Source organism: Coenobita brevimanus, chromosome 100, assembly GCF_032717465.1.
Source record: "Coenobita brevimanus isolate Jiangsu-jjx chromosome 100, ASM3271746v2, whole genome shotgun sequence".
In the NCBI taxonomy this organism is placed as follows: domain Eukaryota; kingdom Metazoa; phylum Arthropoda; class Malacostraca; order Decapoda; family Coenobitidae; genus Coenobita; species Coenobita brevimanus.
Window position 1 is genome coordinate 20191916 of NC_137053.1, and position 18903 is coordinate 20210818.

An 18903-nucleotide genomic window follows, 5' to 3' on the forward strand; every position below is an offset into this window, starting at 1 on the left:
AGTAACAAGGGAGGGCACTCACCAGCTAAGAGGCTAATTGATAGTACTAGAATTATGTATAACGGTATATTCTCTACATGACTACTCAGGATCAACTAAGAAAGGAACGCTGGTACCAGGTGTGGTGAGGTCAGATCAGACTTCATTCTGACAGGCCTCTCAAATCCTTCACGTCACACGTGACGGTGGAACGGCGCTGTTAGCTTCATATGCTGTGTCCAGGGATACTACAGAGCTTGTGTCATTTACGTGGTTTATTCTAGCACTGATCTGGGGTCCGTCACAAAGTGGGATGATGGATGTCAAGTTTGCTTAGATGTTCACAGCAGGTGCTTGTTCTCTGATATAAACTGCCTCCAACGTCTGCAATTTCCGGAGAATATTCCAGCGATGGATTATCTTAATTCTTTGCACAATGGTTTTACACTGGTTTCCGGATCCAGGTTCTTGTAAGAGGTGGTTCTTGATCCCTCCTTGTTGTAGGTGGCAGGTGAGGCGCCGACTGAGAGCGCTAGTTGTGTAGCCAATGTAGTTCCCATTATGGGTTGCACAGTTTCGGGTATGACAGTTATATTTGTAACCACATTGCTGCATGCCTCCACGCCGAGAGAGAGAGAGAGAGAGAGAGAGAGAGAGAGAGAGAGAGAGAGAGAGAGAGAGAGATTCATTATTTATTTTTCTGGGGACAAAGATTATTTCATGTTCCTCTGGAATGATCTACAGTATTATAATGAATATATATATATATATATATATATATATATATATATATATATATATATATATATATATATATATTCGGATTGAACATTCTTAGTCACTTTCACTTCACATGTGCCATGGCTGTAATTTCGATATATATATATATATATATATATATATATATATATATATATATATATATATATATATATATATATATATATATATATTCGGATTGAACATTCTTAGTCACTTTCACTTCACATGTGCCATGGCTGTAATTTCGATATATATATATATATATATATATATATATATATATATATATATATATTGATTACAATAACTTGCTTCCTATTCTTATTGTGTAGTCACAATAAAGAATCTTTGACAGATGGTATATAAGGTATGTTTAATATAAACAAGATCTGAAGAGCCGAAGGTAACTTCTTGTGTAACATCAACAAGATCTGAAGACAAAGGTGTCAAAGAACGCATGTGTAAATTGTATGTTTGACTCAGTAACTGGCTGACTGTATGCTTAACGTACCCATATTCATTTGAGATCAGAAGGGGGATCACAGCTATATATGTGGAAAGCTACAGGTTAAAAGTTTTGATGTTTTTCACTAAAACATGTTGCAAAGAAAAACTGGGTAGATCTGAATTTGGTACTTTCCACTAGTCTGAATGGCAAAGTATTAGGCTTGGCGCACAATGAGATGCAGGGCAGAACAGTGCAGGGCAGACACAGGGCAGGGCAGGGTAATACAGGACAGGGCAGCATAGGTGTGGTGTGCCCATTTTAGAAGCAGGTTTTGTGGTGTGTGGTACTCTCTCTGCAGTGCTGATCATGACTAATTTGTAATATTATTTAGTTATGGAATCAGAATCTGCCTCTTATAACGGTATGGAGGAGTTAATGCTACTGTATGTACCTAAAGATTAATTACAAATAAAATAAGTTCATTTACTAAATAGATTATTATTATTTACATAATTTAATCACCTGGAGGAATATGAACTCATTACAGCAATTGTACCTGATTACATCTTTTCATTCAAATACTTTCCACTCACCATCTTTATACTGTAGAGCATCTCCTATGCGGTCCCATATCTCTTATCTCAGTTTGGCCTTCATATAATCACAGTATCTGGTGTCATACAACACTGGTTGGTTCACTCTGCGCAATCTTGATGAGTACCTTGTATGATGCCATTGTTCTGACTGACACGTGGCACGAGCGGAGCAGAAATCTGTATTCCAACCACTACGCCGCGCCGGCCAACACAGACCTCCACCTGCACTGTGCTGCCCTGCATCCCAATATGCATGCTCTCATTCAACATCACCATCTACGGATTTCTGCCCCGTTCTGTGCTGCATCGCCTGTGTCGCCTGCGTCTCAACGTGTGCCTGGCCTTAAGCCAAAATTATTCAGCAGGCATTTATATCAAGAGATATTTTCAACGAAATAGCTGTCTTTTAATTAGTTTCTGAGATATTCTAATTTCAAATGTGCAATTTTTAGAATAAAAATGAGCATATATGGCACAAGGACTTGGGTTACCCTAGGGTACGTTCATGTTTAATATCATCAAAATCAAAGAAAAATAAAGGTGCAATGAATTAATAATTATACTGACTATAACAAGAAGCTTCACCATTTATGTGGTGAAGCTTGATAATGTAGTAATAAGAGTAATGATAATAATAAAAACAATAGTAATTATACTACTACTACCACTCCTACTACTACTACCAGAGCCAGGAACCTCCGCAATCAATGCTGCAATCAGCAATTTTTGCAATAGCAGCCGGCATGATTTCAATTGCAGAACTGCAACTGCGGCAACCTCGTCTGAAACTTGTGGTATTGCATTGCAGAAGCAATCACAATCTTGTCCGCAATCTCCCAGTGGCAGTCAGTGGTGGTTAGTACAGTTACAGCATGAGTCATGAATATCAAGCTCGTACAGGATTTCCGGCCAGCAGATGCGGCAAGCAAGGCATTGCTGTGTCAGTTGGCATTAGAGATGGGAAATACCAGGAGAAATAATCTGATACGATACGATACTATATACTATAAGCCAGTATGGCAGTAAATTTTGTGGCACTCATAGCTCATCATGCACAGCGTTCCACAATTTGATGTATGACAATGTTAAGGGTCAGTGCAACAGTGATCACTAAAAATACTTTTCTTTATGGTCTTACTGACTTATTATCTGCAAGAGTACGCTTATTTCTACCAAATTTCTATTTAAGTTTTATGGACTGCACTCTGTTGTTGGTCAGATTGATTTTCCTGAGTGGCACAAAGGCTATTTCTTTTCCTTGTATTATTATTTTTGTAATAAACGATATGACTATATTATTAGTCTATCTATCTATCTATCTATTGCCAGATTGGCGATTTGTTTGGGGTGGCCACAAACAAATCGCCTCCAAGTCGCCCTGTCCCCAGCCATTTCACTGCCCTGCTCCCAACTCACATCCCCCTCTCTCATATATCTCTCCACCCCATCCCTCCATTATTAGTACTGTGAGATTTTCATGGCATGCCCAAACTCAAAATATAAAGTAATAAATATACACCTGAGTATACGTCAGTCCCTTACAAAATTATGGTTCTGAGGAAGATACTTGTAATGAGTAAGTTTTCAGTAAATACACCAAGGTATGGGCAACAGTTTTACAATACATCATAAATGTCATTAAGAGATTACAAATACAATAATTCACTACATTACCAATCGATTTACCCCGTTTGTGCAGTTTGTATTAAAAATTGTGAAACTGGACTGCAGCTGTGGTATTGAGGTAGTGGAACTACACATTCCAAGTTTATTGTTGAATTGGAGCAACGGAAGGTAAGGGTCAAAGGTTGCAGAACTGCAATTTGTCGATGTGAATTTCAGACTGTGGTGCCCTGCTCTGACTACTGCTACTAATAATAATGATTCTACCCTGTTTGATTGACCTGTGCACCTGAGATATCTTGAGAGAGTAGGTTGTATTTGGTTTGTGGCTACTGATTGGCCACTGATGATGTCATTGAAGTAAATGCAGGCATGTATTATAGTGCAAAGTGTGGATGTTGGTGTGCTCCATGGGTAGATAATTACCTTCAAATGACACTCATCGATTTAGAACACTTTATGATCAACTTTGAGTTTTTTTTTATAGTGGTAAACTTTTAAAGCTAATTATGACATCTTTAGTTTCAGAAACTAAATTTTAAACTAGGTGCTTATGGTGCTTATACTGCACGCAATTTGCATATATATATATATATATTGTTACATAGCCTATGATTTCATCATCCTTTGTGTAATTCTAACGTACAGTATGCTGCATGTTTGATCACGAGCGTGTTCTACCTCACTCCCCCCCTCCTCCCTTATAGTAGAGTAAGTTGTTCTTTCTGTTGTTCAGAGCAGGAGTGTCAACTCTTTGTCCCCTCTGGCTTCATTTGCGCGTCCTTCTTACAAGTTGTATCAAGCTCTGCCGGACCCTATATAATGAGCTCAGTCTCTGCATTAATTGCCACTTAGATCTACTCCTCATTTTGCTCACATCTCTGTCCTCCCCTGTACAGTTGTTATTATTGTGAGTGCTCAGGAAGTCTTCAACCATCTAGCAACTGTGTAATTTGAGTATGAGTGTTGTTGCATTTTGTTCTTGTACTGTATAGCATGGGGTGTTGGTTCGTAGGCCTAGTAAAGTTTTTGTAATTCATATTGTCAGCCAGTGGTAATAATATTTTGTATCTGTAATAACATATCTTGCGTTAACTGAGCATTATCCAGTGTTTTCTCATTTTATCAGGGCTGACTTAGATATATTTACTCTTGCTAATTTCGTGTTAATAGAGGCTATTGCAGTTAACCATATATTTACCCTGTTTTTTGCCATTATATTATCCTTATGAGCCCTGAATGTTTTGTTGTTAGTTTAAGCATTAAACTTTAACTTGTAATTTTACCTAACTCTTTTGTTTTGAACCTGGAACTTTACGGGACAGTAGTGATTTTTAGTATTCTCACTTAAAGTGTACATTAGCTTTCTCTGTTCCGTAACATAAATTTGGCGACCTCTTATCAGGATATTCAGGATATTATCATAAGGATATTGCTTGATATTTTGTGACTGTGATTTATTCACGATGCCTACTATTACTACTCTTGATGAAGCCAAAGATTTTTTGTCAAATGTGCAAACAGTGTGTGATGTAGAAAACAGAACAAAGAATGAACTTAAGCTTGTTGCTCAACAATTGGGAATTGCTGTTCGCTCTCATCATTCTAAAGATCAAATTGTTGACATGATTAATGAAAGCTTGTTTAATGTAACTCCTCCAAATGAGCAAACGCAGATTGAATTAGCTAAGTTACAGCTAGCCCTGCAGGAGGCTCTTGCTAAGGAGGCTGAATTTCAGGCAAATGCTCGTATTCAGGAGGCACAGGCTCAGGCACAAATTGAACTTGCTAGGATTCAGGCAGACCATGATTATCGCATGAAACAAGGTGGAACTGGATCATCTAGCTCTGATGATTTTGATGTGGCTAAAAATGTTAAACTTGTCCCTCCTTTTAATGAATCTGATTTAACAAAGTATTTTCAGTTGTTTGAGAGGGTAGCTACAGGTTTTAATTGGCCCAAAAAGTATTGGCCAGTACTCCTTCAAACTGTTCTCACCGGTAAAGCTCAAGTAAATTATGCATCTTTGCCTCAGGATCAATCTGATAATTATGATGTAATTAAGAGCTTGATTCTTAAGGCCTATGAGCTTGTTCCTGAAGCCTATAGAGTAAAATTTAGGACAACTTATAAGCAAGATAAGCAATCCCATGTTGAGTATGCAAAAATCAAAGAAGATCTGTTAGAGCAGTGGTTAAATTCTAAGAATGTGGATTCTGATTTTGACAAATTTAAGCAGATGATTTTGCTGGAGGACTTCAAAAGGTGTATTAATAAAGATGTAAGCCTATATCTTGATGAGAAAAGAATAGATAATTTGTCTGATGCTGCAGTTTTAGCTGATGAATATGTTCTCACTCACAAGAGATATTCTAAAGAAAAAAGGAAAGCTGAGAGTAAGTACGTTGCCTCTACTCAGAGTACAGGTAACAGGAAAGAGAATAAAGATGATGTTTCTCAGGAAGTAAATACCAGCTTCACCTCTAGGTTTCAGAAAAGTAAATGTACTTATTGTAGTAAGCTAGGCCATACTACGGAGAAATGTTTCAGGAGACAGCGTGATGTGAACAAAAAGGAGTCTTTAAATATTCAGTCAGTTGGTCTAGTGTCCACCCTTGAGAGTTCCCAGAATTCTTTAAGTGAGTTAACTGAGCCTGCTTTGAGGGGTAAATTAAATCCTCATGATGAAGCTCCTCTTTTGAGCAGTAACGTGGGTGACACTCTGAAGAGTTCATGTGCTAATTTCCTGTCTGATGGTTTTGTCAGTCCTCTGGACAGTAATGACAGGAAATCAGTTAAAATATATCGTGATACAGGTGCTTGCCAATCCCTTATGCTGACCAGTGTTCTAGGCTCTAATGTTAATTCCTCTGATGAAACTGTAATCTTACAAGGTGTAGGGAATAATTACTTCTCTGTCCCTCTGTGCAGAGTGAATTTAGAGTCTGGTTTTGTTAATGGTTCCGTTATGGTTAGGTTGGTTGAGACACTCCCAATGTCAGGTGTAACTTTCTTACTTGGAAATAATATTGGTGGAAGTCAAGTGTGTCCAGCTCATCAGTTGTCTAGTGAGCCAGTGGCTGCGACCCAGGATTGTGATGTCCCTGATGTGTTCCCTGCATGTGCTGTCACTAGGGCTAAGTCTAAAGTTACTGGTGACTTAGAGGATAATGATGATGATGATGTTATCCTAGCTGACACTTTTCTTGCTAATTTGGACCACTCACCAGATGAGGCAGTACCCCGTAGTGTTGATAATTTGTCTCGTCAAGAGTTGGTTGAGTTGCAGGTTGCTGACCCTGAGTTGAAAGTCTAGCTAACTCTGCTTGCAGTGAGGAAGAGTCAGCTGGTGCTTCTACTTGTTATTATATAAAGTCAGGAGTACTTATAAGGAAGTGGAGACCCCCAACAGCATCAGCCGACTGTGAATGGGAGGTTGTACATCAAGTTGTCATCCCTCGTGTTTGTAGGCAGGATATCATTAGAGTGGCTCATGATTCCAGTTTGGCAGGGCACCTTGGAGTGAGGAAGACTGTGGCACGCATTTTGAAACACTTCTACTGGCCAGGTATCTTCAGGGATGTTTCCTGGTATTGTAAGTCTTGTCACACCTGTCAAGTTGTGGGGAAGTATAATCAGACCGAAAAGGTTGCACCTCTAGTTCCCATTCCTCCTTTTGAGGCGCCATTCACCCGTGTGTTGGTGGATATTGTGGGCCCTCTTCCTAAGACTTCTTCAGGATTTTCTTATGTGTTGACCCTGATTGATATGGCTACTCGTTATCCTGAAGCCATTCCACTTAGAAATATCTCAGCAAAGAACGTGGTTAAGGAAATGCTAGGGTTCTTCACAAAGTTTGGTCTGCCCAAGGAGGTACAGTCAGACCGGGGAAGTAATTTCATGTCAAATGTTTTCAAGCAGTCTCTGAAAGAGTTGGGCATCACCCAGATCACGTCTTCAGCTTACCATCCCCAGACCCAAGGAGCGTTGGAGAGATATCATCAAACACTGAAATCGATGCTCAAGAAATACTGTTTGGAACATCAGAAAGACTGGGGTAAAGGTCTTCCATTCGTTGTATTTGCTGCAAGAGAATCTCCAAATGAATCACTGGGCTTCTCACCTTTTGAACAACTGTTTGGCCATGAAGTAAGAGGACCCCTTAAGTTACTCAAGGAATGCTGGCTGTCGGAGGAAGATGACGTCAACCTGCTGGAGTATGTGATGAAGTTCAAAGAACGGCTGTCCACTGCTTTACAGCTGGCGAGAGAGAATTTAGGAGCTGCTCAGGAGAAGATGAAGACTTGTTATGATAAGAAGTCCAGGTTATGCCACTTTCAGCCAGGAGATCAGGTTTTGATTCTGCTACCAGTGCATGGGCAACCTCTTCAAGCCAAGTTTAGTGGTCCTTATTTCGTAGAGAAGAAACTCAGTGATGTCAACTATGTCATCGCCACACCAGATCGTAGAAAGAACAAGCAACTTTGTCACATCAACATGCTAAAGTTATATCACAGGCGGGATGAAAATAACCCAGTCTGCACTGTAGCTGTTCCACCCGAGTCTGCAAGTGAAGTTCTCCCATGCAGCATGAGCCTGAGTGATAGTTTGGGGAAGAATCCTGATATCATGAATGATCTCCAGACTAAGCTTTCTCATCTAGCTCCTGAGGAAAGGCAGGAGTTTTCGGCAATACTGCAGGAGTACCCGCAAGTGTTCCGTGCCACTCCAGGAAGAACCACTGTGTTGATGCATGATGTTGATGTTGGAGACGCAAAGCCAATTGAACTGCCTCCTTACCGTGTGAACCCAGTGAAAGTTCCTCTCATCCAGAAGGAGCTTGGCTACCTGTTGAACCACAAGATGATTGAGCCCTGTTAGAGCGAGTGGAGTTCTCCTGTCACTCTAGTCCCTAAGCCAGGTGGGTCACAGCGGCTTTGCATCGACTACAGACGTGTTAATCAGATAACCAAAACAGACACTTACCCTCTCCCTCGCGTGGAAGATTGCATAGACAAGATCGGAAAGGCTAGGTACATAAGTAAGTTTCTTTTGTTAAAGGGATACTGGCAAGTACCTATGACTGAACGTGCTAGGGAGATCTCATGTTTTGTAACACTAGGAAAGACTTTTGCATGTTCTGTAATGCCATATTGTATGAAGAATGCACCAGCCACATTCCAGAAGCTCATGAATGTTGTAACAGAGGGTTTGGCAGGATGTGTTGTTTATATTGATGATGTATTAATCTTCAGTGGCAACTGGAAAGATCACCAATGCCATGTCAGTTAATTTCTTGAGCGTTTGGTTCAGGCTAATCTTGTAGCTAATTTATCAAAGTGTGAGTTTGGTCAAGCTAAAGTTCAGTACCTTGGGTACGTAATTGGTGATGGACATGTTGCACCACCAGGAGCTAAGGTTCAGGTTGTAAGTGATCTTCCCAGACCTAAAAGTAGGAAAGAGCTACAAAGATTTTTGGGAATGGTAGGTTATTACAGGAGATTTGTTCTTAACTTTTCAATTCTTGTATCACCACTTACAGACCTACTGAAAAAGGGAGTTAAATTTGTCTGGACCGATAACTGTGAATCCTCTTTCACCAAACTTAAAGCTATCCTATTAAGTCAGCCAGTGCTCGCTACTCCAAATTTTGCTAAGCCTTTTAAGATGGCTGTTGACGCAAGTGAAACAGGAGCTGGGGCTGTTTTGCTGCAAGAGGATGATCAGGGTATTGAACATCCTGTATCTTATTACAGTAAGAAGTTCACTCCACCTCAAAAGAACTACTCAACTATTGAGAAAGAGCTTTTGGCCTTGATTTTGGGTTTACAGCATTTTTCATTTTATTTGTGTTCTGGTTTTGACCCCATAGTCATTTATACCGATCATAACCCACTGAAATTCCTTAGTAAGTTTAAAGATAAAAATCAGAGATTGACAAGATGGAGTCTACTTCTTCAGGAGTATTCATTAGACATATAACATGTCAAGGGGAAAGAAAATGTTATTGCAGATTGCTTATCTAGACTTTAGACAGATTGTTTTAGAGTAATAAGAAATTTCCTTTGTAAATTTCTTTTTCTTTGTGGGGAGGTGTTACATAGCCTATGATTTCATCATCCTTTGTGTAATTCTAACGTACAGTATGCTGCATGTTTGATCACGAGCGTGTTCTACCTCACTCCCCCCCCTCCTTCCTTATAGTAGAGTAAGTCGTTCTTTCTGTTGTTCAGAGCAGGAGTGTCAACTCTTTGTCCCCTCTGGCTTCATTTGCGCGTCCTTCTGACAAGTTGTATCAAGCTCTGCCGGTCCCTATATAATGAGCTCAGTCTCTGCATTAATTGCCACTTAGATCTACTCCTCATTTTGCTCACATCTCTGTCCTCCCCTGTACAGTTGTTATTATTGTGAGTGCTCAGGAAGTCTCCAACCATCTAGCAGCTGTGTAATTTGAGTATGAGTGTTGTTGCATTTTGTTCTTGTACTGTATAGCATGGGGTGTTGATTCGTAGGCCTAGTAAAGTTTTTGTAATTCATATTGTCAGCCAGTGGTAATAATATTTTGTATCTGTAATAACATATCTTGCGTTAACTGAGCATTATCCAGTGTTTTCTCATTTTATCAGGGCTGACTTAGATATATTTACTCTTGCTAATTTCGTGTTAATAGAGGCTATTGCAGTTAACCATATATTTAACCTGTTTTTTGCCATTACATTATCCTTATGAGTCCTGAATGTTTTGTTGTTAGTTTGAGCATTAAACTTTAACTTGTAATTTTACCTAACTCTTTTGTTTTGAACCTGGAACTTTACGGGACAGTAGTGATTTTTAGTATTCTCACTTAAAGTGTACATTATCTTTCTCTGTTCCGTAACAATATATATTTATATATATATATATATATATATATATATATATATATATATATATATATATATATATATATATATTTATATATATATATATATATATATATATATATATATATAAAGAGCTGTAGATTTACATCATCAGAGGCCAATCACCAGCCATGAATCCAACACATTCTACTTGTCCCATATATCTCAGGAGCACTGGTCAACAGAATGGGTACAGTTATCTAATCTTATTGTATTGCCACAATAAAAAAGCTTTGCAATTGGATATATCAGGTACGTTTAATATAAACAAGATTCGAAGACTCCAAGGTAACTTCAAGAGTATCATGAACAAGGGATCTGAAGAAAAAGGTGTCAAAAAATGCGTGTGCAAATTTTACATTTGTCATTATAAGTTATCCTTAACTCTAATTAGGCGAAGCAGTATATGAAATACTCCATGACATGCATTTTTCCAATCTTTTAAGCTAATGCGCATGTCCAGCTGGGTGCAGGGGTGGCAGCTGGTGAGTGAATTTCAGTTGATCTGGTACCCTTGCCGAAGGTGGATGTGCTGCCTGGATCTCCTGCCTCCAACACGCAGTTTTGACAACCTTGGGGTATGCTGGACCCAGCTTCACCTGTGACTGGTAAGTAAACAAGATGTAAAGCCCCTAACGTTTCAGACTTTTAAACCATTCAAATGGACATTTATTGTGGACATTGGTGATTTCAATAATTATATAATACATTTCATGAAGAATGGTAGGTGAATTAAGCAAAACCAATGGTTTTTAGACGATTTATTGCAAATTTCCAATTTTCTTTCATTCCAGGTTTACGATGTCATCAAGAACATTGAATGATGACGAGATTGATGCTTGCCTAGCTGCCCTTGAAAAAGAAGATGCATTGCAGGAGGGAATAACAGACCTGGAGGAAGATGTTTCCATTTATTTCGACGAAGATGAACCACTTGGAGTGAGGCTGGATAGTTGGGAAGAGGAGTTAAACGAGGGACCACCAATGGGGAGGTCATGCTCCCCCACCCTCTCTCCTCCCATTACTCCCCCACCCCTCCCGACTCACACAGACCCAGACACTTGGCAACAAGTGCGATGTTACCATGGAAGATACCAGCCCTGACATCTTTTGTTCCAGCCACGCAAGAGCAGCAGGAGGAATCTAGCCAAAAGGAGGACTCACAAGACTTGGATGAGGAGGACTCACAAGACTTAGACAAGGAGGACTCACAAGACTTGCACAAAGCTGAGGGAACAGCTCACAAGGAAATCAACTCTATTTACAAGTTGCCTTGGAAACTGGTTGTTGACAAAGACAGGCACGTGTGGTCCACCCAGCCTCCACGACCTAGAAAACGGAAGAGTGAGTCTCCCTCCTTCACCCTTGGCCCTACACCGGCTACCCATGGCATCACAGAGCCAGAGCAGATCTTCAGTTTCCTTTTAACGACCGTACATTGGCAAAAATTATACTGTATACCAATCAGTTTATTGATAAAGTGAAGACAAACTTGCCAGTATCAAGAAACAGTAGGGCCACATGAGCCTCATGGAACTGAAGGCCCTGCTTGGAGTTCTCATAATGTATGCAGTCAGAAGTGACAACAGGATAGCTGCAGAAGAAATGTTTAGTACGGAGGTGGGAACAACACTGTACTGGTCTGCTATGAGTGAGCGAATGTTCACCTATCTCGTATGCTGCCCCCCTTCTTTACCTTCACAGGCGATGAAGATCCCGGCAGTGCAGGCACAATTTACCCCATCCATCCACCACTCAGGATCTCCATTTTCATAATGATTCCAGTGGTACTTATTTTTATACATTTGTTTTCACACAGGTGTAATTTGGTACTTTATTTATTATTAACTACCCCCTGGGGATAGGGGGGTTTTCAAGAATACTAACCCAGTATCCCTGCTTGTCGTAAAAGACGACTAAAAGGGTTGGCGGAGGGTTAGTGCCCCTCCCCGGAAAACAACTAACTAAAAAAAACAAACAATAAGCCTCGGACAAGGACTGACCAAACGATGACGACCAAGGACCGGACAAAGGACATTGTAATTGGAACCTGGAATGTAAGGGGAGCGAATGATGAGGTGAAAGAGAGAGAGATTGTCCAGGTGCTTGAGGATGCGAAAGTGGATGTATGTGGAATAACTGAAACAAAATGGAGAGGAGAAAGTGTGAGAGAATGGGAGTATGGATGGGGTATATGTGCAGGAGTAGGTGAGAATGAGAGGGCAAAGGAAGGAGTTTGTATAGTTGTGAGTAAAAGATGGAAGAGGAGCATAAGACAGTATGGATCAGTTGGGTCAAGGATTGTGTGGGTAAAGTTGAAAGTTGGAATACAAATGTGGGCGATTGTGTGTGTGTATGCGCCAACGCAAGATCGTGCTAGAAGAGTGAAAGAAGAGTTCTGGACAAATGTAGAAGTGTGCATAGAAAAGTTTGGAAGGAATGAGAGAGTGTTTTTGATTGGTGATATGAATGGTAAAGTTGGGAATGTGAAGGTGGATGGAATAGTTGGCGAGTGGGGTGTGCCTGCTGAGATAGATGAGAATGGGAGTGCATTAGTGGACATTTGTGCTGGGAGGGGGTTGGTGATAGCCAATACCCTCTTCAGGCATAAAATGATTCACAGGTATACATGGCGAGTGATGAAGAAGGGTGGGTGGTGAACTGAATGAAAGGAAGGCAATGATTGATTATGTGTGTGTGGATGAAAGGATGCGAAGATGTGTAATGGATGCAAGAGTGTATAGAGGTTGGGGGAGTGGACTTTCTGACCACTACTTGGTGATGGCCAGAATTAAAGTTCAAGTAAGTTGGAGCAATAGAAGAGGAGAAAGACGAGAGGAAGGAGTAGTTGCTAGGAGAGTGGAAAGGTTACAAGAGGATGAGAAAAAGGCAGAGTATAAGAGAGAAGTGGAGGAACGATTGGGCAAATATGAATTGGAGCAGATGGGAGACGTGGAAGGTGTGTGTAGAATATTTACAGAAGAAATATGTGCAGCATGTGATGTGGTGTGTGGAAGGAAGAGAAGACGGAGGGGGGTGCAAGGAACAGCGTGGTGGACTGAAGAGGTGAAACAGGCTGTGGCACAAAAGAAGAAAGCATACAATGAATGGATGAGAAATAGGGGCGTGGAAGAGGTTGAGAGGCGGAAGAGAGAGTTATATGTAGAAAGGAAGAGAGAGGTGAAAAGATTAGTAAGAGAGAGTAAGAAGAGAGTGGATGAGGAATTTGGAAGAAATTTGAGTGTAAAGTGGAGGGACTGTAAGAAAATGTTCTTGAGAGAGGTGAAAAGAGTAAGACAGGGTGGAAGTGTAGTTAGCAGGGGAGTGAAAGATAAAAATGGTAGATTACTAGTGGAGAAGGAAGAAAAGGTGAGCAGATGGAGAGAACACTTTAAGGAATTGTTGAACGTAGAGGATGGAAGTAATGCGAGTATAAGTGGCTGGGGAATGGCTGGGAGAAGGAGGGAGGTGAGAAGACAGGAAGAAATCAGTAGGATAGAAGTTGTGGAAGCAATGAAGAAAGTTAAATCAGGGAAAGCCCCAGGAATTGATTGAGTGTGTGGTGAAATGCTGAAGCATGCGGGAGAGATAGTAGTAGAATGGATGTGGAAGATGTGCAGATTGGCCTGGGAGGAAGGTAGAGTCCCGGAGGATTGGAAGTCAGGTATAATTATTCCCTTGTACAAAGGAAAAGGGGAAAAAGAAGTGTGTGGTAACCATAGGGGCATTTGTCTTCTGAGTATAATAGGAAAAGTGTATGGTAGGATACTTGTTGACAGAGTTAGAGAAAGGACAGAGAAATTAGTTGGAGAAGAACAGGGAGGCTTTAGGAAGGGAAGAGGTTGTGTAGATCAGATATTCATTCTCAGATCTTTAGTGGAAAAATTTTAGAGAAAGGAAAGAAGTTGTATGCGGCATTCATGGATTTGGAGAAAGCATATGACAGGGTGGATAGACAAGGATTGTGGAAAGTGTTAAGAATATATGGAGTAGATGGGAAGTTGTTGAATGCTGTGAAGAGTATGTACGATGGTGCGAAGGCTGCAGTGCGTGTGGATGGTGAACTAAGTGAATTTTTCTCTTTGAAGGTTGGGTTGAAACAGGGATGTGTCATGTCTCCATGGTTGTTCAATCTGTACATGGATGGGGTAATAAAAGAGGTTCAAGGTAGGGTAGTGGATGTTGGAGTGGCCCTGGTGAGAGAGGATAGTGTTTGGAAACTCCCTGTACTGTTGTTTGCAGATGATACTGTGTTGTTGAGTGGAGACGAAGGGGAGCTGCAAGGCTTGGTTGATGAGTTTGAGAGAGTGCGTAAGAAACGGGATCTAAAGGTGAATGTAGGGAAGAGTAAAGTGATGGTCTTTGAGAGAGGTGAAGTCAGTGAATGTACAGCGAGGTTGGATGGTGAGGAATTGGAAAATGTGAGTACGTTTAAGTTCTTGGGTAGTGTGATGAGTAAGGATGGAGGTTTGGAGGGTGAAGTGCTTGAAAGGGTACAGCAGGGAAGAAAGGTTGCTGGTTCCTTGAAAGCAGTGATAAGAAACATGGAAGTGAGCATGGAAGTGAAAAAGTTACTACATGACAGTATTGTGATACCAACTCTAACGTACGGAAGTGAAGCTTGGACGTTGTTGGAAGGACACAAGTCAAGAGTGAGAGCAGTGGAAATGAGTTTTTTAAGAAGAGCCTGTGGAGTCACATGGAGAGACAGGCTGACGAATGAGGATATAAAGGAGCGTTGTGGTGTTGATGTGGATGTGATAGGAAGCGTTATGAGGAACATACTGAGGTGGTTTGGCCATGTGGAGAGGATGGAGGGTGAAAGACTGACGAAGAGAGTGTATGTGAGTGAGGTGGAGGGGGAAAGAGGGAGGGGGAGGCCGAGGATGAGATGGAGGGATGGGGTGGAGAGGTATATGAGAGAGGGGTGTGTGAGCTGGGAGCAGGGGAGTGAAATGGCAGGGGACAGGGCGATTGGAGGCGATTTGTTTGTGGCCACCCCAAACGGGATTGAGGCGTCTGGCAATAGATAGATAGATAGAACATACCAAAGTATCAAATAACATGCCAGAGAAAACCAAAACCTCCCAGGGAGAGAAAAAAGTCTATATTTTTGCATGCAACCTTTATTTTTTTCAATAAAATATCAAACACTGGAGTTATTGTTCATCCCCTGGGGTTTCCTACATCCCGTTTCACCAGAAACTCAAAAATCCTACCCGTTCACCTGATTAGGGAGTTTTCAGTAAATACACCAAGGTATGGGTGACAATTTTTAAATATATCATAAATGTCATTAATAGATTATAAATACAAAAATTCACTACATTACCAATCGATTTTCCTCCTGTTTGTGCACTATGTATTGATAATTGTGAAACTGGATTTCAGTTGCGGTACTGAGGTAGTGAAACTGCACGTTGCAAGTATATTGTGGAATTGTGGTAGTGGAAGGTAAGGGTCAGAGCTTGCGGAGTTGAACTTTAGACTGCGGTGGCCTGCACTGACAACTACCACTGCTACTATTAATTCTACCCTGTTCGATTGATCTGTGCACCTGAGGTGTCTAGAGAGGGTAGGGTGCATTTGATTCGTCGCTGCTGATTGGCCACCGATTACATCACTAAAGTAAATACAGGCATGTATTATACTGCAACATGTGGACGTTGGTGTACTCCATGGGTGGATAATTAACTTCAAATGTCACCCATCAATTTAAAAGATTTTATGATCAATTTTAAGTTTCTTTGATGGAGGTAAACTTTTAAAGTTAATTTTACCTCTTTAGTTTCAGAAACTAAATTTTAAACTGACTACTTATAGTGTGAGCAATTTACAAATATAAAAATATATTAAAATAAAAAGATATAGATTTACATCATCAGAGGCCAATCACCAGCCATGAATCAAACACACTCTACTTGCCCCATATATCTCAGGAGCACGGGTCAATCAAAAAGGGTATAGTTATTTAATCTTATTGTGCAGCTACAATAAAGAAGCTTTGCCATTCGGCATATAAGGTATCTATAATATATGAAAGATTTGAAGGCCCCAAGATAACTTCAAGTTTAACATGAACTAGGGATCTGAAGCCAAAGGTGTCAAAAATCGCGTGTGTAAATTTTACGTCTGTCTTAATAGGATATCTTCAACTGTTACCATACTCATTTTATACTAAAAAAGGGACCACAGCTATATATCTGGAAAGTTACAGCTTTAAAGCTTTTGTGGTTTTCTCTAAAATGTACTGCAAAGAAAAAAGTCTGATCAAATATAAGTTTGATACTTTCCACTAGGGTAAATGCAAAAATGTTAAGCCAAACTTATTCAGCAAACATATTCATAACAGGATTCTCAACCAGACAACTATCTCAGTTAGTTTTTGATGTAATTCAATTTCAAATATGAAATTTCTTAAAAAAAAATGAATATATCACCTTCAAAATTAGGACACAGTCATCTATATTTGGCATAAGGACTCTGGTTACCCTAGGGTACCTTCATGTATAATATCATCAAGATTTAAGGTAAAAAAAAAGTTTATGATAAATATAATAATAATAATAATAACTAATTACCTATTCTTATTATGCAACCACAATAGGACGCTTCACCATATTATTTATAAGGTATGTGATATTTAAGCAAGATGTGAAGCCCCTAAGGAAAACTTCTTGTGTAACATCAACAAGGGATCTGAAGATAAAGGTGTCAAAACATGCATGTGTAAATGTTACCTTTGTCTCATTAACTAGCTAACTGTACACTTAACTATAACCATATTCCTTTCAGATCAAGAGAGAGCCCTCAGCCGTATGTCCGGCAACTTATAGTTTTAAAGCTTTCATGGTTTTCTCTAAAATGTGTTGCAGAGAAAAAAAAAAAATGAGAATATTTGAATTCGGTACATTCCACTAAGCTAAATGCCCAAATATTGATCCATTACTTAAAGCAAACAATTTTTTCATAAGATTTTGCACCAAATAGTTGTATCTCAGTTAGTTTCTGTAGTATTTCAATTTCAGTATGCAACTTTAAGAATAAACATGAATGTATCACCTTGAAAAATAGGTCAATGCAATTTCTATTTGAGACAGTCGTAGGTTACCCAAAGGTACCTTCATGTGTAATGGCATCAAGATCGAAGAGAAATCGAAAATGAAAAGAGAAATTACAGTGATAATGAAAAACACATGAAGCTTCACCATTTATATAGCAAAGCTTAACTAGTTACCTATTCCCCAGCAAATACTGAAATGAAGGGCCAACACTGGTCTATAACAGAACTAAGGGAACGCAGCAACGATGCACTTGACCAATTCCTGGCAATATTATTCTGTTTATATAGGGTCAATTGAGGTAAAACTTAAGTTGGGCCAATATATAAATAAAACTTTTTTTTCCTGACACTGGAGCTGAAACGGCAAGCATACATTGGACCTATTCCTGGCAGTAGTAGTTATATATATATATATATATATATATATATATATATATATATATATATATATATATATATATATATATATATATATATATATATATATATATATATATATATATATATATATATATATATATATATATATGGAGCCTCTATGGTACAGTGGTTGAGTGTGCGTTTAGTACACGGGAGAACCAAGGTTCGTGCCCTGCCAGGGTAATAAACTTTGGAAGTGTTCACCCGGCCACGTACTGCATCGGTGGACACAAGGGGTGCTGTGGTTGAACCAGTGTCACTTACTATAAAGTATGCTTGCACCCAGTCAGCTTGCCCGGGCCGATTACACTTGGTTCACAGACTTCTTACAAGCACTTCTCACCCTTCATACAATCTCTACTAGACAACCTAAGCCACTTGGTAGAGATACATTGGCTGTATCGTCTCGACTTCGGTTGGGATAGGCCAGTCCTGCAGTGGATACTCAAACGGCTGATGATGATGATGATGATGATGATATATACATATAGATAGATAGAGAGATAATGGTCCTAATGATGTAAAACATGTATTAGACGGATATATAAATATGACATTTTTCAAAAACTGGGTCAAGAATGGTAATAAAATGTTGGCCCAATCAATGTATTGCTGAACACACCAATCAATCTATCTATCTATCTATAGCCCGACTCCCTAATCCCGCAAAGGGTGGCCGCAGACAAAACGCCTCCAAGTCACTCTGTCACCCACCATTTGACTCCCCTCCCTCCAACTCACCCCCCCCCTCCCTCATATACCTCTCAACTCCATCCCTCCACCTCATCCTCGGTCTACCCCTCCCTCTCCCTCCCTCCACCTCACCTACATACACCCTCTTAGTCAGTCTTTCATTCTCCATTCTCTCCACATGTCCAAACCACCTCAATGTATTTCTCCTAATCTTTTCAACCACATCCACATCTACCCCACAACGTTCCTTCACTTCTTCATTCGTCAACCTGTCCCTCCACGTCACTCCACATGCTCCTCTCACGTAACTCATTTCCACTGCTCTCACTCTTGACTTCTTCCCCTCTTGCAAGGTCAAGCAGCTAAAAATTGAGTGATATAATTATACATCATCCAACATACATAATTTTCATATA